This window comes from Podarcis raffonei, chromosome 16 (assembly GCF_027172205.1).
Source record: "Podarcis raffonei isolate rPodRaf1 chromosome 16, rPodRaf1.pri, whole genome shotgun sequence".
Taxonomy (NCBI): domain Eukaryota; kingdom Metazoa; phylum Chordata; class Lepidosauria; order Squamata; family Lacertidae; genus Podarcis; species Podarcis raffonei.
Window position 1 is genome coordinate 12,435,105 of NC_070617.1, and position 22,422 is coordinate 12,457,526.

Genomic DNA, 22,422 nt, shown 5'->3' on the forward strand with positions numbered 1-22,422 from the left:
CAGCAGCAAGGCAGCATGGCTGGGGGGTGGGGGCTGTCGCCTACTTTCGTCCTTCCCAGGCTTCTACTGCCTGGAAAATTCACTTGGGTGGGGTGGGTGGGATCTAAGGTTTGTTGCTTTGAAATATCCAGAATGGGTAGCCAGTATTTCCTACACAAAATGCTTAATTTACAGCAAGGAGATAGGGGAGAAATCAGATTCAGCTTGCATTTAAAGGCAAACCTACCTAATCTGCTCTCTATGGTTTTTTTAAAGATACAAATCAAAACACAGCCATCCATCAAATTTCTCACTTCTCCAATTTTTGCAGCGCAGTCCTCCAGCCAAGCAATGTGTCCAAAAATATGTTTATAAAGGGAAAGTCTGCATTAGTGAAAACAACGTACAAGAACGCATTATATATGGGGAACTTGCTTTGCAAAAATGTGTACAGCGGGGGAAGTTCACACATTTTCATGAGAACTTTTTTTAAAAATTGCAAACTGGTGAAGAAATGTGGACAACAGAATTTAAGAGTGGAAAAATGAGAAACCGAGAGACTCAAAATTGACAGTTTCATCTATCCTTATAAATTACAGCTTATACCTGTGATCAGCAATAATGCCTGTGAAGCATCCTAGCAGTTGGGGGCGGGGGCGGGGAGTGCACGACACCAAGACTTAATTTGTGGAAGTATATGTGTGGAGTGTGTAATAATCCAGGAACTGTTCTCAGAAGAATTAGGGCTCAGTCCTGGTATGCAAGAATAAATAGTTTTTTAAAAGAGTGCCCTTGATAATCTGTTCAGTACTTAACACCCCACCCAACCACGGTCATAGTTGGGTTGTCATTCATTTATTCATTCATAGATAGATAGATAGATAGATAGATAAAGATAGATGATAGATAGATAGATAGATAGATAGATAGATAGATAGATAGATGATAGATAGATATAAGCATTTTATTCTTCATTTCTCCTAGTGCACATTTTGCAAAAACAAAACAAACAATGAAAACCGCCAATACACATAAAGAGAAAAACTAACATTAAAAGAAACCTAACTAATAGAAGTTCAGCACAAGTAGCTTTTGATAGTCAAAGTCAAAAGAAAAACAAGAAAAATCAGGAGTGCATAAAATGTATACAATTATTAAATTTTAAATGGGGTATTAAAACACAACATATTGTACAATGAAAGAAATAGGAAGGAAGAAAACGGTCTTGCTTGTTTGTAGACGCCACCCAATGAAATCATACATCAAAGGGATTTGCCACCTGTGTGACTGCAATGTCATATATTTCATAAATAACTCACAGATAGAGATGGAATCAGAAGGATCAATGTCACCCCTAGCTGCTTAAATATTACATGTCAATTTATCTGAAATAGCAATAAACATAACTTTCTAGAACCAGTTATCTAGGATATATTATGAAGTGTCTTTCCAGCCCAAAGCAGTTACTAATCCCTAATATACATATTTTTGTATGCAATTTTGCCTAATACAGACACTCTTGCAAGCCATTTCCTCTAATATAATGTGTTTTTGTATATTATTTTCAAAACTATATACATTAGGTTGTATCCAGTTAAGTCCTACTTTGACTAGGTCCATGGAAATTTCTATTTTTATTTTTGTTTATTGATTTGTTTATTAAATTTGTATACCACCTTTCATTAGAAGACCGCAGGGCGGTTTGCAGTGTAAAAATACAAAATGAATACACAAAATACTTTATAAAACAAAAATGAGCCAATAAACACCCGTCCACACACACATATTTAAAGGCCACAGAATGTTAATCAGCCAAAGGCCGGGTTATACTGAACTGTTTCCTCCTGGTGCCTAATGATATGTAATTAAGGTGTCAGGCGGGCCTCCCTTGGGAGAGCATTCCACAAATGGAGCCACTGCAGAAAAGGCCTGTTCTCATGTTGTCACTCTCCGGACTTCTCATGAAGGAGGCACATGAAGACGAGCCTCAAATGATGATGACAAGGTCCAAATCGGTTCATATGAGGAGAAGCGGTCCTTGAGGTATTGCAATCCCGAGCTGTTTAATAGACCACAGTCATGTCCTTCAGTCTCAGTGAGTCTATTCTGAATAGGACTTAACACTGGATATTACCCATTTTTATGCAAACTATCCCCTAAAATATCCACCTTTGTACACATATTTTGATCGGAGAGCCACATAGCAAAAATGGAGAAGTGTGAATTTCAAAGGATAGTTGTGCTTTGGTTCACTCCTCGTTTCAGGAATTGCAAATCATGTATGTTCTCATTGAAATATGAAGCTAAATAAATTTCCACTCCATCCCTAGTCAAAACTGGGGGGTCATGGTTAGCCTTCATGTATGTGAATGTGAACTGAGTGAATATTTCAGGTCAGGCAGTGTGACTTTAAGGTTGCAGCACTTACAAATGAATTCCAGGGTTCTTTATCATCCCAGTATGATTTTTGCTAAGTTTCTTTTTCTCATTGTGGCAGATATTGGTTTGAAAATGTGACTGGCTAAAATTAAAATGTGAAAAGGCTAGAAATAAGGAAACAAATAAGACAAAGACTGGATTTATTGACTACTGTGACTTTTAAGTGTCTACAGTACTTTTCCTTTACTTGCTTTCTGTTCTACTCCTGAGAGATGTGCTTCCTTTCTGTAGCTAGCATCACCAGGAAACCAGATTCCATTCTGAAAAAATCAGAAAATGGTGTGGGCAAAGCAGGGAGGGGACAGAATATCTGTGTTACTACTCATTGTTAGTGATGTCGTGGATGTGAACCAATCAGGGGGACGAGTTGCATCCCCTGCTCTGCCTACATTTCACCTCTGGTCCAGCTCACCACTAAAATGTGGCCCCCAGGAGGTTGTTCACAAATAGAATGCAACCCCCAGTCTGAAAGAGTTCCCCCATAGTTTGGGCTGGTGTCCTTTTGATGCTGGTAGGGTGGAAATCAGGGAGGCCAACAGTAGGGGGCACCAGAGAACACGGCTGGTAGAGCCAGAGCCCATGACAGGCAGAGCCAATTAATTCTAGTTTTGCCCCCATCCCTGCTGAGTTCCACAAGGTCAACACTGAGACAGAGGAGGCTGGCAGGCAGTGCCACCCCACCAGACTGAAGGAGAAGCCAAGTAGGTGGGGGCTGGCAGAGGGCAGACCGAGGTTAGTGGGTGTCGAGGCTCCACTTGCCCTAATGGACTCCCCTCCATTCCCCACCCTCTGCAATATCTGGAGAATTCCCTTAACTTGCTTCCCTCACCTTGAGCAAAGGTACTGGGGGTTGGCGATGACCCTCAGCCCTAAGAACCATGGTGGGAAGTGGATGGTTCATGGCTTATCATGGGTGTCTTTTGCTAAAGAATGTGTGTAGGCCCGACCAGGGAAAATATGGTGGGAAGGGTAGGGGGGTGAGCAGGAGCAGGTCTGATGTGAGGGAGTTGGAATCGAGAATCAGCAGCAGGCAGAAGCCTGCTTAGTGTCTGCTTTTTATTATTCCGAGTCTGAGTCCAGAGTCAGCGATTCCTTTTACAGCTGTTAAGCATGAAAAATCTACTTCTCCAGATCGTGATGAAGGGAACCAGGAGGGAGGGAGGAGGTGGGGGTTGTGGAGGGGGGTGGGGGGAGAGAAGGAAGAGCTGATCATATTTAATGGCCCCGTTAACACAGCAGCGGATGCGCAAGCCAGCGATAGCCATTAGGAATGACTCGCTGGGCTGGATCCGGGAGCAGAAGCCTTTAAAGATTTATTAGCTGGAAACAGGCAGCCATTGATGGGGTGGGTAATGTCACTGTCAGTAGGTAAGTGGGCCACACATGGCCACGAAGGGAGCTGTGTGGTTGGCCCAGGTGGTGATGTGTAGGCCCCAATCAAAAAGTCTATTTCCAATCAACACTCTGGGGGAAGTGAAGGAAGCAGGGTTCTTCTTGATTCTAGACCAGCCTTTGCCAACCTGGTTCTCTCTCAGTGGTTTGGACAATGACTTTCCCAATGGTTTGGACCATAGCACTAGCTGGGGCAGGCAGGAGTTGTAGTTCAAAGCGTCAGGAGGACACCAGGTGTCTTCGCAAGGTGGTGCACCATAGTAATCACACAACAACCATAGCCAGGCGATCCTCAAGAGCAAACTTCCCATCGCACCCCTTAAAAGGAGCAGCACAACCTTCATCAAGATGTAAGAATGAGTAAGATTCAGGCTGAGCTAAATGAGAAGAAGAGGAAGAAAAAAGGAACAGCAGATTGTTCACACACCTTGTCCTCTCTTTCTTGGGCAGTGTGATAGTAGCAAATGAGGAGGAGGGTACACCCAGTAGGGCAGGGTCCCCTAGGATTTTGGAACAAAGATTGTGATCCCTATGTTAAGCCAGCATTGGGCTGAGCCCAGTACTTACCTTGGACACAAGACCCTGGCTGTCCGCACACCATACATGTAAAACACATAGGAAGCACATGACTTCCCTCCAAGAATCCTGGGAACGATAGTCTGCTAAAGGTGCTGACATCTTTTGAGGAAAGCCACGTATAGTGGAAGCTCGGTTTTCAAACGTAATCCGTTCCGGAAGTCTGTTCGACTTCTGGAACGTTCAAAAGCCGAAAATCATAGGGCTGTCAGCAAAGTCATAGGACATTGACAAACTGGAACGTGTCCAGAGGAGGGCAACCAAAATGGTCAAAGGCCTGGAAACGATGCCTTATGAGGAACGGCTAAGGGAGCTGGGCATGTTTAGCCTGAAGAAGAGGAGGTTAAGGGGTGATATGATAGCCATGTTCAAATATATAAAAGGATGTCACATAGAGGAGGGAGAAAGGTTGTTTTCTGCTGCTCCAGAGAAGCGGACACGGAGCAATGGATCCAAACTACAAGAAAGAAGATTCCACCTAAACATTAGGAAGAACTTCCTGACAGTAAGAGCTGTTCGACAGTGGAATTTGCTGCCAAGGAGTGTGGTGGAGTCTCCTTCTTTGGAGGTCTTTAAGCAGAGGCTTGACAACCATATGTCAGGAGTGCTCTGATGGTGTTTCCTGCTTGGCAGGGGGTTGGACTCGATGGCCCTTGTGGTCTCTTCCAACTCTATGATTCTATGATTCTATGAAAGTGAATGGTGAAAATGGAAAAATGCGCCCTGGAAGCTGTTTGACTTCTGAAGTGCTTTCAGAAATGGAAGCATTCACTTACGGGTTTTTGGTGTACAGCTTCTGAAACGTTTGGCAGCCAAGGCGTTTGAAAACTGAGGTTCCACTGTACATTAAATGTATAATGCCTAGACAGCCACTGTGGAATGAAGGAGGCGCCCTCTCCCCACAATCCAAAATGCTTCAAAATAAGGAGGAACAGGGTGGGGTGGGACTGTGCATGCTCCCAGTGGGCTCCCCCAACCCTGGAGACCATACAGATCTCCTCTCCTCTCCACCCCACCCCACCCCACTCCATTTGGTCCTGGTCTCTGCCACTTCAGTTTTGTCTGTTGTATGATACTGACTTGGAATCATCGAGTTGTAGAGTTGGAAGGGACTATGAGGGTCCTCTAGTCCAACCCCCATAATGCATAAATCTTTTGCCTAACATGAGACTCAAACCTGTGACCCTGAGATTAAGAGTCTCATGCTCTACCAAGTGAGGTGTCCCAGATTCTCATTCTCCAGGGCGACTCTGTCCCTTCTTCTTGGTCATTATCCTTGACCACACATAGATGGCAGAGCCCTCCCTTTCTTCCAGCCCACCCAAATAATGATCATTCCGGAGCTCAGAAGTGCAGACTCCACGCACTTGCTGCTCGCTGCGACAATTTATGCAAAGTGTGCACATTATGCAAATGTTATTAGGATTATTTGATCTCGCAAATCTCGCCGTCTGATTTATTAGACACAAATTGCGTTCAGTGTCAGCAGACGTCGTTACGGTGTATCCAAGGCAGTTCTTTCCACACTGGCGAAGGGAGGGGGGAAGAAGGCAGTACTGAGTATCTCCGATTTGGGCATGTGTACCCAGTTGTGCTTTTAAGATCACATTGTAGAACACTGGGAGGGAACAGAGCTCAGAAACAGAGGCACCTGCTTTGCATGAAGAAGGTCCCTTTTCCATCTTTGGTTGAAATGACCATATAGCAGGTAGTGGGGAAAGACCTTCCTTTGGCCGGGACTCTTTAGAGCTGCTGCCAATCAGAGTAGAGAATGCTGGGCTAGATATAGGAATAGCCTGATCTGGAATTAGGCAGCTTCCTATGTTCCAGGGAAGGGACCAGACCTCCATGTGGAAAGTCCCAGGTTCAACCACTGATATTCCCAATTTAGCAAGATAAGGTATCAGGTGTCGGGATCTTCCTCTGCCTGGGACTCTTTAGAGCTGCTGCCAGTCAGAGTAGACAATACTGGGCTATATGGACAAGCCGACTTGGTCTAAGGCAGCTTCCACACCTTCTCCCAGAAGTAAATGTGTGTATAGGTATATACCCAGCAGCATTGCTGTCCGCTTTCTGCATCAAGCTGTTTGCCTATGAAAGTACACATGCTACCATCTAGGTTCAAAGGGAAAGGCTCCCAGCACAGCAGTTGACAGCTGCTCACACTGGTGCAGTTCAGTTATGGAAGACTCTGGACTTAACAGTCTGGAGGATTGCTAGATGGTAATGCGTCTTACTTCAAATGTATGTAATCTGCCCTGCTCCATTTGGGAGCTCTCTTGCCCATTCAGCTGCGGGGGGTGGGGTGGATGCTTGCCCCAAAGTCCTTCCCTCATGGCACCACTGACTGCTAGGCAGCTTTAACTAGAAGAACTGTTTTACTGGATCAGATCAAAGGTCCATCTAACCCAGCCAGACACCTCTGGGAAGCCCCATCGCAGAACCTGTAGGCAAGGTCCTTCTCTGTTGTTCCCAGCCTCTGGCATTTGGAAGTATACTGCTGCTGAAGGTGAAGGTTCCATTACACCACCAGGCCTGACAATCTTTGGTTAACTTGTATTGGCCTTTGCCAACCTGGTGTGCATACTGGGGCTGATGGGAGTTGTAGCCTGACAACAACTGGAGGGCACCAGGTTGATGAAGTCTGGTTTGTATAATTCAGAAATGTTCCTCATCATGAAACACACACACGTACAGAAATCTAAGCCACTGGCCCTCAAAATCATTTTGTCATGGCACATTCCAGTAGCGCTATCATGAGACAGAATGAAAAGGCCTCCACGTTCCCCAACACAGCCAGGATGCTCGCTCACTGCATTTTGAAGTGAACTGAAGTAATGTATTAGCACAGGGAAGAGGGTCCTCAGTCTCAGGGGCCAAATGTAGCCCTGCAAGCCACTCCCCAGGCCACACCCCTCTCCAGCCCTGCCTGGCCGCCTTCTTGATATTGTCTTGCCTGGTTGAATTCTGTCCTTAAGCTCCAGTAATGATTCTTGCTTGCCTGGATGGAAGATAGGAAGGTGGGTGTGGGAGTGTTGGTGCGTAGACAGTTGTCTGCTGTACAAGGGTAAAAATCCTGTTCATGGTCCTGCTTTTGACTATGCCTACTTTTGCATGTGGCCCCTGGAAGGCTGCCCAAAAGGGAAGGTGGCCCTTGGGGTGGAAAAGGTTCCCCACCTCTGCATTAGTATCTAACGAGAGGAGAGCCCCCAAAAGACCATTAAGCCCAGAGTCTAGAGCTGCTGAGCTGCATCACTGGCCAGTTCCATTAAGTCCATTTCACGTTAAGCGAAGAAGTACTTTATTATTGCCCATCGGTGAATAGAATTTATTGAGTTAGTCCACAGACCATATCAAAAGATATTTTTTGTTTTGCCTGTCCTGAACTATCCCGTCAATCAATTCCTGGGGTGATCCCTGAATTCTACTGCTACATGAGAGGCAGGAACGTAATTGTATCCCCTCTCTTTTTCTGCTCTGGCACCTCTCATTTTTAAAAAAAGATTGGCATCCCCCCCTCCAATCTGCACTTCCTGTGTTGTTAGCATTCTGATGGACTCAAAATACACAGCTTGGCCTATTAATCATTGGAAGGCTATTGGCATAAGCTAAATGGCTGAGCCGCAGCGTTAATAAAGATGCCCGAATCCGCCGACCTTGTGGGTTTTCTCGTTGGGATTGGCAAAACATTCCCACTTCTGCCTTCTCTGCTGGATGAATACCCTTGGTGGCGCGCAGCAGCAGCCAGGAGTTGGCTCAGGGCAGGGGAAATCAAACTCCCAACCTGCTTATTAGCTGCTGTCACACTGCAGCAGGAGTGGGACTTGAGCAGCACAGAGGGGTTGATGCCACCCCACCCAACCGTTACATCAGCCATCAAGTCCCGAGCGGCCTGGGCAGGATAGGGAAGGAGAAGTAAACATGCTCGTGCCACTGCCTGCGGGCACACATGGCTAACATGCTGTCTTTTTCACCTCAACCCATCAGAAAGCTTTCTTTGGCCACAGAACTCATCCCCAAGGCTAGGGATGGAACAATCTCATCCCATTTCAGTTCTCCCAGTTTCTCCTTTTTCCAATCTTAAATTAGTTCTCCACATTTCTGCAGCAATTTGTGTGGTGTTGTTTTTAAAATCCTCATGAAAGTTCATCAGCATCTGGGTGTGAATTTGTCCTCTAATAGACACATTTTTGCATGCAGTTTTGAGTAACGGAGACAATTCTGCAAGCAACATTGTCATTTTTATGTAGCCTTTCTGCTAATATATGCATTTTTTGGAAGTGCTGGTTGGTCAGAGAGCTGCATTGCAAAATTCAGCTAAGTGTGGGTTTCGAGAGATGCCTGTGTTTTGGGAAAGCGAGATTTGGCAGATCGCCTTTAAAACTGAACTGAACTGAATTTATTCTCCATCCCTACCCAATGGCCTTTCTACTATTTCAGTCTTAGGGACCCATTTGTGCATTCAGTAGAATCCAGTGATTCAGCTTTCTCTGGACCACATGGCTGCCTCGATGGAAGATAGGTGAATGTGTGTGTAGAAACTAGTCAGAGGTAAAATTCATGTTCACAGCCCTGCCTCAGACTGGGCCACCCCCATTTGTGTGCCACACCCATCACCAGCCCTCTCTAGCTGGTTCTCAGAGTTCTCAACCACCACCACACTCCTCACCGGCCCTGCTCTCCACCCCAAGTGTATTTGCTTGGCCGGAATGTGTCCTTAGACTCATAGAATTGTAGAATTGGATGGAACACAAAGGGTCATCTAGTCCAACACCCTGCAATCCAGGGCCTTGACCTCTGACAATGCCTCTTGCTTGTCTGGATGAAGGATGGAGCTGTGTGTTTGTGTGTAGATGCTAGACTCCTGTACAAAGGTAAAACCCACATTCATTGCTCTGCCAGCTTCTGCATCTGGCCCCACCTGGCACAGACATGTGGCTCCTGCAAGCTTGCTCAAAGGGTTCTCCATCTCTTCATTAGCTGTTAAGGAGAGCACTTTCCCCTTCCCACCTTAAGAACATGAAGTCAGCATGAAGTATACATGAGAGGGAGGTGAGGCGAATGCTTCGCCCATGTTAAAACACTTACCAACATATAAAGCATTTTGTTTCTCTCTTAAACCCAGTGACTGTCATGTCTCCGTCTCACAGCAAACTCAGGTGGTGCAATGCTTAGTGGGCTGCTTGGAAAGAAGAGGGGTTATCTGCATGCTCGGGAGAACCCGGGGTTTGCAGAAGTAAAGGTAAAGGGACCCCTGATCATTTGGTCCAGTCGTGACCGACTCTGGGGTTGCGGCGCTCATCTCGCTTTATTGGCAGAGGGAGCCGGCGTACAGCTTCTGGGTCATGTGGCCAGCATGACTAAGCCACTTCTGGCGAACCAGAGCAGCACATGGAAACGCCGTTTACCTTCCTGCCGGAGTGGTACCTATTTATCTACTTGTACTTTGATGTGCTTTTGAACTGCTAGGTGGGCAGGAGCTGGGACCAAACAACGGGAGCTCACCCCGTTGCGGGGATTCGAACCGTCGACCTTCTGATCGGCAAGTCCTAGGCTCTGTGATTTAACCCACAGCGCTATGGGGGGGGGGAATCCAATGGGCAACTTATACTCTCCCCCAAAATTAGTGTGATGTGGATTAAGTAGCCATGGAATGTTGACTACCAGTCTTTAAAAAAAAAAACTGGGAGGGGGGCTGGTACAGGCTTCTGGAGGACTGGCATAACTGGCTGTCTGTCTAAAACCCAGGACAGGACTGATCCTGCTAGGAGATGAGCAAGCACAGCAGCATTGTATTGCAGATTCCACATGTTCCTTTTAATAGGTAGTTCAAGTGGCTAATTCAGAAGCAAAAATGAGTGCTACAAACAAACAAAAAATATTTATTAAGGCAGCAGTTTCAACATGCTTTGGGGACTCTCTAGGCACGCAGAAGTACGGACAATTGTAAATAAAAGGAAAGTGTTTTGTTTCACTTTAAAAACAACCAAACCAAAATGACTAGACAAACGGCTCTTAACAGAAATATTGATAGAGATACTTGTCAATCTATTAATTTTGTCTGTGGTTGAGACACAAGGAAATAGGCCGAGGGAGAGAAGAAATTGGCTTTATTTCGATTTGATGTTTGCATTTGTAACCTGCCTTTCTTCTATGAAGCTCAAGGAGGCATACATTGTTCTCCCCTTCCCAATCTTATCCTTCCAACAACCCTGTGAAATAGGTTAGGCCAAGAGGCAGTGATTGGCCCAGTGTACTTCATAGCTGAGCGGGGATTTGAACCCTGCTCTCCTAGGTCTTAGTCCAGCCCACCAACCACTACAACCATCACTGATTCTCTCACACTGACTTGCTCAAGGCCCAAACATCTCCTAGAGAGGAGATGTACCGTGCAATTTTTTCCTCAGAGATGTCTGGCTGTCCCAGGTTGGGAACAGGACGCTAGGTTAAGTGGGCTTTTTCCTGGCCCCTTTAGTACTCTCCAGCACCTTGTGTGCCAAGGCCCCGGGCCCTGTAGTTCCCCATTGATTAATAAACACACCAACACGAGTGTTTTGGATTATGGGCTAAACAGGCCACAACTTCATTAGTTACAGATGTGAGAAGTTTGGCTTAGGCATTGGGTGAAACCAGGCGTGGAGGCAAGAGGGAAGCCCCCAGCTGCGCCGTGATTTAAATTACCTGCGGCCACGCTTCCCACTGGCATAGATTGACCGGGCGGGGCTGACGTGGGCGGGGTTGGTGCAGAGGGGGCGTTAATCTCCTGTCCCCTAGCCGGGTCACTAAAAGGGCCTGGATGCCTGCCGCAAAGCTCCCCACCCCAGAAGGTGAGCGGGCTTGCTAAATCCTTCTCTGTTCAAAAGAAAATAACACACAAATGCACACACCGCCCCAAATGATACTCTTAATAACATTGCTTTTTCTCGCAGAAAGGGCCCTTGTTCTCTGGTACTTTTCCACACACAGGACACCGATACTAACTTTATGAAATTCACTGTCAGGAGATATACTGTGTAGTGACGATGGAGGCCACAGAAAGCTTTCAGAAGAAACTGGTCAAATTTGCAGAGGAGGAGGAGGAGGTCTGTCGCTGGTTGCTAAACCATGATCATGAAAAGGAAGCCCCAGCTTCAAAATGCAGCTGAGTATCGGCTGCTAGGGGGCAATAGTAGAAATGGCTCTCACCTTCCCTTTCTTTAAATAAAATATAAATAAATAAATATTTTATATTAAATAAAAAAATTAATAAAGCCAATTTCTTCTCTCCCTCTGGCTTCTATTTCCTTGTGTCTCAACCACACACTTAACTAATAGATTCACATAGTATCTCCATCAATATTTCTGTAGGTCCTCAGAGCTGTTTGTCTAGTCATTTTGGCTTGGTTGTTTGGGGTGTCTGTCTGACCACTGTTGAAAACAAGACGATAAACTAATCCAGGGATAGGAAGCCTCACTTCCAGGGACCAAATGCAAACCTCGCTGTCTGTCCCTTGGGAAACCAGCCATGTCACACACCCTGTTCTCGCCCTGCCATGCACACACACACACCCTTGAGAGTTTTTGCCTGGCTGGAATGTGTTATAGAACTCTGATCGCATTTCTTGCTTACCTGGACGTAGGCTAGAGAGGTGTGTTTGTGTATGGAAACAAGCCTACTTTACAAAGGTAACATTTACATTTGTTGCTCCGCCTACTTTGCCTCTGGCCCCACCTGCCACTGGCATGAAGGTTGCACCAAAGGGAACAGGGACTTCAGGCTGAAAAAGGTTCCCCACCCCTGACACAGAATCACAGAATTCCTCCAGGGCCCTTCAAAAACTGCAGCCAGCACTGAGGTGGGTCTTTGGGCTGATCCAGCAAAACCTTTCACTTATGTTCCAGCCATAGCTGTCAACGTTTCCCATTTTTTAAAGGGAAATTCCCTTATTCCAAATAGGATTCCTCGCAAGAAAAGGGAAAAGTTGACAGCTATGTTTCCAGTGCAATCACTCATTAATATGAAACATCTTGGAAATTCAAAGCACCAGTTTGCCAACAACAACACACCCAGGTCCCCTCTTGCAAAAGGAGCGGCATGTGGTGCATTGGTGCCTCGTGGCCACAGTGCCATGGTCATCGACATACCTACATACATCTTTCCCCGAAACAGCAGCAACAAAGCAGAAGGCACTGACCCAGGAGCAGAGCTCTTCCAATCTTGTTGGGAGAGGCTCCTGGCTTTCTGTGCTGGCTGCTTGGCATGCGCTGCTTTGCTGTCAAAAGCAGGGAAGGGACCCACCTGGCACCGGCCTGACAGCTTGCCAGGCCCCCTTCACCCGCGGGTGGCAGAGTCCATCTCCCAGAGCCCAGGAAGGTGATTAGAGATGACAATGTCAGAAGCCTTGCGCTCTGCCGGGAGCCTGTGGGATGGACGCAGCGGGGAGAACGGATCTGTAGGGCAGACATCCAACCTCTGCACGTATGCACACACACACGCACACACATGCGTGTGCCTGACCTCTCGGTGGCCTTGCTGTTCAGCGACCCAACGCACAGACAAACAGTAAGCAGCGAGGCAGCACCAGGTCTTGGATTTGGGGTGGGGGAGCACTCTCCTTAATATCCCCAAAGTGGGACATGCAAAAACAGACTGGACCTTCTTAGGAGGTCCGTGCAAAGTGGCAATCTCTGCCATCTCCAGGTAGGGCTGGAAAAGACACCCTGATCGAAAACAAGAACCGCTGTCTGTCAGTGTAGACAGTACTGCACTAGAGAGACCAGTATAAGGCAGTTTTCTATGTTCCTATGACTCCACACCTTCAAGGGGTGGCTAGCCTACTTAGGTTCTCTGTAGGCCATGGCTCAGTGGCAGGGAGAGAGAAAGAAAAGGGGGTGGATCTTTCCACTTTTAGTTCTGGACTAATCTATCACTGGCTTCAGCCCCTATCCAAAGTTGTCCTCTGTCTAATTCCCATTTAAAGCTATAGAAGCTGCCAGCCCTCATCACATCTTGTGGCAGTGAGTTCCATCATTCAGTTATGCATTTGTGCAAAGAAAAGCTTTCCCTTTGCCAATTCTAGATCTTGTGCTGATTGGATAACCCAGATTCTAGTGTTAAAGAAGAATGAGAAAATGATATATATTTTTCTTACTTTATGGGGGGCAGGGGGCGATAGCTCCTGATTATTAACTTGTCACTGTATTATGTCCTACATTTTAATATATAAAAAAGAAAAAAGGAGTAACTACAGAGAGAGTTTGCTAATTATTACATTTAAAATAATCAATTAATCAAAAAGTTGGTTAAAAAGCATACAATTAATCAGCTACCTACTCTTCCATAGGTGTTCAGCAGTCCTAAATAAAGAACCATCATCTTAAATGCTAAGATAGTGATAAGATGAACAATACCACAGTGTGTGTCTCCATGTCATTTCTAGAGCTAACTGTGCTTCCAGTCCTGCAGACCATGCCCACCCCCATGAGGGCTAGAAACCTTATTTTAAATAAAACACAAAAACCATGCAGCCTGCTGGCCCACAGTGCATTAGCAGGGCCACTTCCCTTATATTCACATCTCTGCCACCTCTCTTGCTACACTAGACAAATAATAATCATTGTATTGTCTTGATTTTTCACTTTCACGGCTGCAGCATGCCTAACAACCACACTTAGAGCCTCCATGTCCAAGCCCCGCCTGGCTGGCGAATTTAGCAGCTGATTGTCTCAGAGTCTCAACAGCCCCACCCATCCTGCCCAGCCCTGTTTGCCACCCTCAGCCAACTGAGCAGCCTCAGACATCCCCATCGTGGACAACCTTCTGCTGTGTCTCCAGCTGATTGGTGCACTAGCATCAGCCTCCAGGCACCCCGCCTCAAGTCTCCCGCCCTCCAGTAGCTCTTCAGAAAGTCTCCTTCTGTAGGCTGCTGTACCAAGCCCTGCAAAGGCAAGGACCACCCCTGGCTCAGGATGGAGAAAGGTAGCACTGGAACTAGATGCAGGCGGGATCAGCTGGTTGGCAGTTACAGTGAGCCTCTTCGAAAGACACACTGTCAGTGCCAATCAGGGCGTCTTCCTCGGTAACAATTCTGTCTCTGCCATCTCACCCAAATATGCTCACAGACATCTCAGATGTGTTTTGGCGGACTCAAAGCCAGCCTGTAGTCTTTTATTCCACACACACGTTCATAAATAGGGAAGCCAAAGGTGCACAGTTTAGCTATTTGGTTCCAGTCTCGGGGATCCTCCTCTAACAGGGTGTCGCCCATCACCGCCTTTGCAAACTGTGATGGGAAAAGGCCATGTTGCTCGTTCCCCATTTCTGTCGCATAGTCAAATAGGCACAACAGCCCCATTTCCAGAGACTGAAGGAACAGTGCTGGGAGGAAACGGCACAGGTAGTTGATACCTGCTCTCAAATCATAGCATAGCACCTGTGCAATAGGGAGGCTTCCCAGGTACGGATGTGTGAACCTGCCAGTTTTGGTTTTTCCACGTTTCTCATTTTAAAGTCAGGTATCCATGTTCCTGTATCATCTTGCAAATTCTCATATTTTTAAAGTCGCTGATGAAAATTCACCAGTGTTTTGCTGCAAAATTCACTCAGAGTACATATCTTTGTAAGCGATTTCCCCTAGTATAATGCATTTTTGTATGTTATTTTTACTAACCTAGGCATTTTCATACATACTTTGCCCTAATGTGTGCATTTTTAAACCCACTATTTTGTTGGAAAACTGCATTGCAAAATTAAGAGAAGTGCGAATTTCAATTAAGAGAAGTGCGTTTTTGGGTTTGCATAGTTTCAGCAAGAATGAATTAGGTAGATTTCCCTTTAAATGCAAACTGAACCAGATCCCCCCCCAATGCCCCTAGTTGATGCCCATTCTCATGCCACAGCAAAAGGAACGATAAGATCCCTGTGCAACCAGGAAGATGGCTACCTTGCCCTACCAATGCAGAAAGTAAGGAGAGATATGTTTGGACCCATTTTGATGCTGTCCATCTTTCTTTATGAACAACACAGTAATTGTACAGGCATAACTTGGTCAGTTCAGACCACCTCAATAAACTGAGTCACACCCCCCCCCCGCAGTGTATATAAAAGATATGTTTACACTATGCTATACAATAAAACCTCGGTTGTCAAACGTAATCCATTCCGGTAGTCCATTCGGCTTCTGAAATGTTCGACAACCAAGGTGCAGCTTCCAATTGGTTGCAGGAGCTTCCTGCACTCAAGCAAAAGCCGTGCCGGATGTTCAGCTTCCGAAAAACAGGAGCATTTACTTCTGGGTTTTCAGCATTCAGGAGCCAAAACGTTCCAAAATGGAGGCATTCGGGAACCAAGGTTTGACTGTAGTCCATTAAGCCAGGCCTCCTGACTCCAGGACTGGGAGGGGAAAATCCCACTTCCATCCCATGCCAGCTCCAGCTCCACTCCCATGGCCAGAAGAGGGGCAGTGGGGAGCTTCCTTCTCCTGGAAGTGGCCGGGCTGCCCACAGCTGCACCCTCATCCTCGTAAGGAGCAATGTTTGCCAAGGGCAATAAAATGAGGTATGGCTGTACTCGCAATTGGAACATTTGCCATTGAAATACTTCATCCACCCACCATCTCCTGTGTTTTCTGGGGATACAGATCAAGGTGGAAGAGGAGGGGGGCATATAGCATGGCTTTATTCCCACCCACCCGAAATCCACACAAAAATGCTTCCCAGTCTTTATTTACTTATCACAGGTGCTAATTTGTTAAATCATTACCACCTGTTGTAGACAACTTGATGGATGGTTTCCACCTTTCTGGCCTAAGTTTTATTTGTTAGAAATGAAGTCCCAGGTTCAAAATCATATCTGTCTATAAAGTTATGCCTCTCCGTATCCAGAATGTCTGTGGGTCTGACTGTTATTCCTTAGAAGGAGGCAATGATAATCTGTGCATGTTCAAAACATTCTGTGAATATTCAAAATTTGATAAAACATTAATTGGTAGTCAAAATCAGTTAAAGCTTTAGTCTTATTGCCATCTGACTGTCTTGGGAGACCTTCATAGAGTCATTGATAAAGGGCCAATTTTAATTGATTGGTTAGTGTTTCTGCGACGATTTTGGTAATTGTTGTAGAGAGCAAAAGAAAAAGGAACATTGCAGATGGCCTTCTACATATGAGTGCCTGCTTTTGTTTATATCCTCTTGGACACCATCAAACCGCCGCCCTCCAAGGCACTCAGGGTTTAGCAGATTCAGTAACATGCTTAAATCTAACTGATTAATTAAGTTAGAAAATAAATAGATGATAAATCTACTCTTTAGGATGTAACCCTATACCCACTTACCTGGGAGCAAGCCCACCTGAACTCAGTGGACTTACTTCCAAGCAGACATGTATAGGATTGCACTGTTAATCAATTAATAGAACACAAACCTCTTTAATCAATCAACAGCCCTAATTGCTACCTGGTGTTGCAGAATTGAGTCCCAAGCTCTGGGGGCTGCATCTGAGCAACCATCTGCTCAAACCAGCACCCCCCCCCCCTCCCGGCTTTTACACAACACACCTTCATATCCTTATGTGATTGCACTTTTCTCCCTGTTTCTTGGAAGTTCCCTCGAGGTGTGCTGCTTGATGATGACAGATGATGAAACACCCCAGAGCAGAATAAGACGCCCCCCCACCTCTGCAAACACACACACACACACACATGGGGATTTCTTCACCTCTGATTTTTTACTCTGTGGTTGCTGTGTTTATTTCTGAACACTTGCAAGACTACTTCTAGGCACAGGGGGCTAGAGAGCTGATTTGCCAAGAACTGTGAAAATTAATGCCGTGTGAATAAAAATTATTACCGAAAGAAAGAAAGAAAAATAAATCTGTGTGTGTTTGTGTGGTTGTAACATCAGCTACAATCCCTTGTTAAATGCTTCGGAATGAGCATTTGGGGGGACTGTTTGCACAAGTCCCCCCCAAAAAATGGTGCACACGTAGGTTCCATCCCACACTCAGTCTGGGAGAAAACTTACAAGAAGCTCAGAGGCTTTTTCTGGGCCTGACATCTCTTCCATTAGATGATCAGGACCATGTTTGCAGGAACATGGCTCTTACTATATTAAAATAAAAAGAACACTCTCCCTTCTTGGAGATAAATAGATAGACTACAGCTTTGTAAAATGGGTACCCTCTTTGGGGGAAAATGTCCCCGGTTTGGAATTGTACACACACACACCACGCCAGAGTAATAAGTAAATGGCACACCTATTGAGAATAGCCATTAAAGGTTAAAGTTCTGCAAACTTTGACATTCTCCTATGCAAGCCCTCTTTTGAGACTAGTAGCACGTTTGCATGAGCCATCCACCTCCAAGAGGTCCGCACAGGGTGACTTCCTGGTCAATCACATGCTTGTTTCTCACTTGTTTCTCTTCTCCACGTTTAAACCCTCTGCAAGGCCAGGGGACCTTCCCCGGAACATCACACACTGTAGGGCATGAAACAGCCACTACTACTACTACTAGTACTCTAGCATTCAACTAAAGATTGCAGTGTTAGTTCCAGCACATACACACACATGTGGAACCCCCCCCCAAAAAAAACCCACACCCTTTCTCCTCCCATTCCCAGATAAGCAAAACATGTAGTAGAGATTAGATGCTGTCCAACTAAAAACACAAAGGCAAACTTTAAGGGGTGGGTGGGTGTGAAACAGATACAGAATAAAAGATTGAAAAATGGGGTCATAAGTAAAGCTACAAGCCTAACTTTGAAAAGTGCATAAGACTCTTAAAAGCTGCATAGGCTGAGGAATAAACAAACCCAAACATTAATGCACTTAGTAAAATCAAACTGAAAAGCAGCCACAAAATCCATGAAAGCAAATTGACCAGTGGGGGGGGGGGCAAACGTCTGCTCCTTTTCCTCTCTCCAATTGTCATCCACTGGAAGAGCCCAGGTTCAAGGGAGCACAGAGAGGGGGAGGGGGAGCCTGTGCTAAGCTTAATTAAGATATTGGGAGAAACTTAATCCCGAATAAGACCAAAGTTTACAATCTTATATCCTTTAGGGAAGCACTCAAACATAGTGTAATAAGTGGTGCCTTGGGTCTGGGCATGATGCAACTTTCCCCACCAAGCCGTCTTAGTCTAGGACAGAGGCTGCTCTTAGCTCTTCTGATATATCGTGCTTTGTTTACTTAAAATCAATGCTCTGCCTCATGGAAAAAGAAGGGGTGGGGGAGAAAGATGGGATGGCTTGACAATATGAGATTAAAAGCTTTACTAATATAATAATCTCCCTTTTGCCCTTCTCCATCACCTGCCACCTAAGCTCCTTGCAAACATCCATTAATTAAAGCCTCCCAACTTTCACATTCACTGTGTCGCCATTTTTAAAAATGAAATAAATCTCAAAATCTTTGAAAGTTGCAAGGGGAGGAGGGGGAAAACATGTAGGGTCCCCCCCCCTTTCTAACTAGTAGACTCCGAAAATAGATCTACACCTCGGTATAAACTGTAGATCATAATGCCAACTCAGAGCTGGGAAAATGAAGAGTTTGCAAATCAAATCCACATATTTGTTTTCTTCGGGTGGGTGGGGGAATGCACTCTATTTGGGCTGCACAAATCATCAGTAAATCAGAAAACAAATCTTGCTGAAGGCTTGTTTTAAAACCTCGGAGAAGAGGAGAGCAGAAGAGAGCACTCTGTTGTCAACAGCTGGGACCCAGACCCAGAATGTCGGTTTCCATTTGCTTTGCTACAATTTGGATTTCAGCGCAATTTAAATAAAAAACCACAAATTACTATCATTTTAAAATTTGGCTTTTATATGTGACATTTGCCAGCCTACTGAGACAGCTGGTTTCCTTTCGATGCCAGTTTTGCGGGGTGGGGAGAAAGGGAGATGCAAGACATGTCATATATATGGTAAGATGTATCTATATTGCCAAACTGTTCTGCTGCGCCACTCTCCAGAGCTGCCAGTCAGCCCTCTTTGCCACTCCTGGTGAGAAATCAAATATTTTGCCATTTTGGGGGAAAGATGGCAAAGTGTTAGGAGTGCCATTCCCATGCCTTGTCCGTGGAAAATACCTTCGAATGTCTCTATTTGTGTACTGGGATGTGCGGCTCGGCTACGCATGAGAAACCCACTAGACAAAAACACAACCCAAAACACGCGTGCAAAAGATGAACACAGAATAAGAAAAATATATTTCCCATGGCTAATCAACAACCCCCTGCTTCCATTCAGGTGTTGTTAACACAGCCTCAAAAGCATCAACATTCCACACTTGCAAATGACCGTCAGTGCTTCCCACTGTGTTTCTGAACTGTAATTTCCCCCTCCCCATATCAAATGTCCAAATCACAAACATCAGAAAAACAGCAGCAGCAGCAGCAAACACTTTAAAAGTGCCACTGGGCATCATCGCCATCATTTATGTTCCATTGTTTAAAAAAGAAAAGAGGGGATAGAGAAGAAAGATTATCCTCTTCGTCTCCCTTAGAAATTCTGATGGCTTTTTTTTTTTTTAATCCACTACATATTTGCCAAACCCACCAGCAATTTCATCAAAAATAAACAGAAAGAAAGTAGCAAAATGCCTAATGGAAAGACAGGATCAAAACCTGCCGCAAATATCCCGGTGAATTACCCTTTCTCTTTTCCTATGTTTGAACTGCTGTGTTGTTTGGGCATTTGTTTGTTTCGGGTTCCTTAATAAATCTACAGACACACAGTCCAATTCAGGCACTTGAAACCCCCAGCTCCATCTCATCAGCTCTCCTTGGCTGATCAGTTCTGCCGGGCAAATCCTTGCCTCTTTTGGTAGCCACGTATCCTTGAGTCTTCAGAATGCAACATTTGTATATATAGAAATAGAAGGGATAAAACGACATTGCCTTACCTGATCGGAGGAGGAGGGTTTGTGCTGTATGGTTGGGGATGGGCAGAGAAGCCCTCTCTCTTCCCTTTGCAAAGTTTATCACGACAGCCAGCCGCTTATTCCAGTAGCAGGAGCAAAATAACCGATGGAGAAGGGAATAGGAGATGGCATGGTGGGGGTGCAGAGCAGGGGATACAGCACTGAGAGGTGGTGGCGACGTGAGAGAGAGAGAGAGAGAGGGATAGAAATGAAAGGGATTAGGCCAGGGGTATTGTTCCTGTAAGGAGCAGAAGGCAGTGAGATGTCGAGATCCCTGTGTGTATGTGTGTGTGTGTGTGTGCCTGTGTGCCACACGCTCCGGAAAGGGAGGATGCTGTGACACACACACGCCAGATGAGATCAAGAGCGCTGTTGGTTTGTACTAAGCGTTACCGCCGCTGCTGCTGCTGCCGCTGGTAATTTGGTCCAGGCTGAGGAATAGGAAGCCGTGATGCCTTTAGCATCCTTGCAAGTTTTCTTTGATCTGCATCCTCCAATCTGGACTATGCTGCACACACATAACATTGCAAGCAGCTGCAAATGACAACTGGGTGGCTGAAATGTCAGGGGTGTGGTGGCGGGGAAAGGCTTCTCAAGCGGGAGACGCTGCAGCTTATAGAGACAGAGAGTAGGGTTTGAATGATGGGTCCAGGTCTGAAAGGGGCCTAAGTGCTCTCCCTGCCCCCTTCCTCTCTCCCTCCCTCTCTGCTGCAAAACTTGACCTTTGCCTCCTTCTTAAGATCCACTGGGCCAGACCCACTTATGGTGTAAACATGGAAGTACCTGATTTAAACTGGTTGGGGAAGAGAGGAAAATTTCCCAATGATGTAAAGGACATGAGAATAAATAAGAGATGGTGTGATTTTAAAGTCTCGTGGCATTAAATAAATTGAGCCACACCTTCATTGCGTGCAGAGCCTGGAAAGTTCATTAAAAAAAGGAACTAGTTCAAGTTTAAGATGTCCAAAAAGGAACAAATTCCAATTTACCTTTGTCCCTATTCAAAAAGAACTTGTTTCGTTCATGTTCAGTTCACAGTTCAATTCCAGTTCATCCAAATGATCCTTGGCTATCTCCCCGCCCCCCCAATAATTCAGAATGTTGCAAGCTGCTACGCTGAAATATAAAATATACTTAAGAAAACTAAAACAACAACTACGGAAAAATAAAATCATGCAGATGGTGGAATAGGATTTTAAAAATTTATTTCCCCCAGCAATTATGATCTTTAAGCTCAAAGAGTCTATGAATAAAAACCACAGGTATGAGAATTAAAATTGTTCCAAGTCAATTTTTTTCTACCCAAAAATGAAATTGCACCTTTCCATCTGCAGGTGAGGCAGTGGATGTTCTGGACTGTTGTCTTGCCATGGTAATGAACTGGATGAGAGCCAACAAACTGAAGCTCAATCCAAATAAGACTGAGGCACTGTTAGTGGGTGGTTCCCTAGACCGGATGGATGGGAAGTTGCCTGCTTTTGATGGGGTTACACTCCCTCTAAAGGAGCAAGTATGTAGCTCGCAGATGCTTCTGGATCCTTTGCTGTCGCTTGAGGCTCAAGTGGCCTCAGTGGTGTGGAGTGCCTTCCATCAGCTTTGGTTGGTGGTCCAGCTGTGCTCCTATCTGGACAGGGATAGCTTAACTTCTGTCATTTATGCTCTAGGCTAGATTAATGCAACTCATTACAGTTAGGGCTGCCTCTGAATACAGTTTGGAAACTTCAGCTGGTGCAGAATTCAGTGGCCAGGTTGCTCACCGGAGCAAGATGGTTTGAGCATATTACACTGATCCTGGCCCGACTGCAATGAATGCCAATTAGTTTCCAGGCTTAATTCAAAGTGCTGGTTTTGACCTATAAAGACTTAAATGACTCAGGACCGCAATACCTCAAGGATGGTCTCTCCCCATTTGAAGCAACCTGGACCCTGCAATCATCATCTGAAACCCTTCTTCATGTGCCTCTCCCATGAGAGGTCCGGAGGGTTGCAACATGAGAACGGGCCTTTTCTGTGGTGGCTCCTAGTTTGTAGAATGCTCTCCCCTGGGAAGTTTGCCTGGTGCCTTCATTACATATCTTTAGGCACTAGGCAAAAACATTTTTCTATAACCAGGTCTTTGTCTGATTAACATTCTGTGGCCT

At 45.5% G+C, this 22,422-nt stretch overlaps 2 protein-coding genes across 5 annotated transcripts in view; one reads left to right on the forward strand and one right to left on the reverse strand.

Moving 5' to 3' along the window:
* The window catches only part of FLRT1 (fibronectin leucine rich transmembrane protein 1), a 160,164-nt gene extending 139,571 nt beyond the window's left edge, over positions 1–20,593 (reverse strand). For both annotated transcript variants that reach the window (XM_053369539.1, XM_053369538.1), the window contains exon 1: positions 20,264–20,593. The gene's annotated coding sequence lies outside the window, so the exon portion shown is untranslated. The remainder of the gene's footprint in view (positions 1–20,263) is intronic.
* The window catches only part of MACROD1 (mono-ADP ribosylhydrolase 1), a 311,383-nt gene that overhangs the window by 185,425 nt on the left and 103,536 nt on the right, over positions 1–22,422 (forward strand). The gene's annotated exons all lie outside the window — the stretch shown is intronic.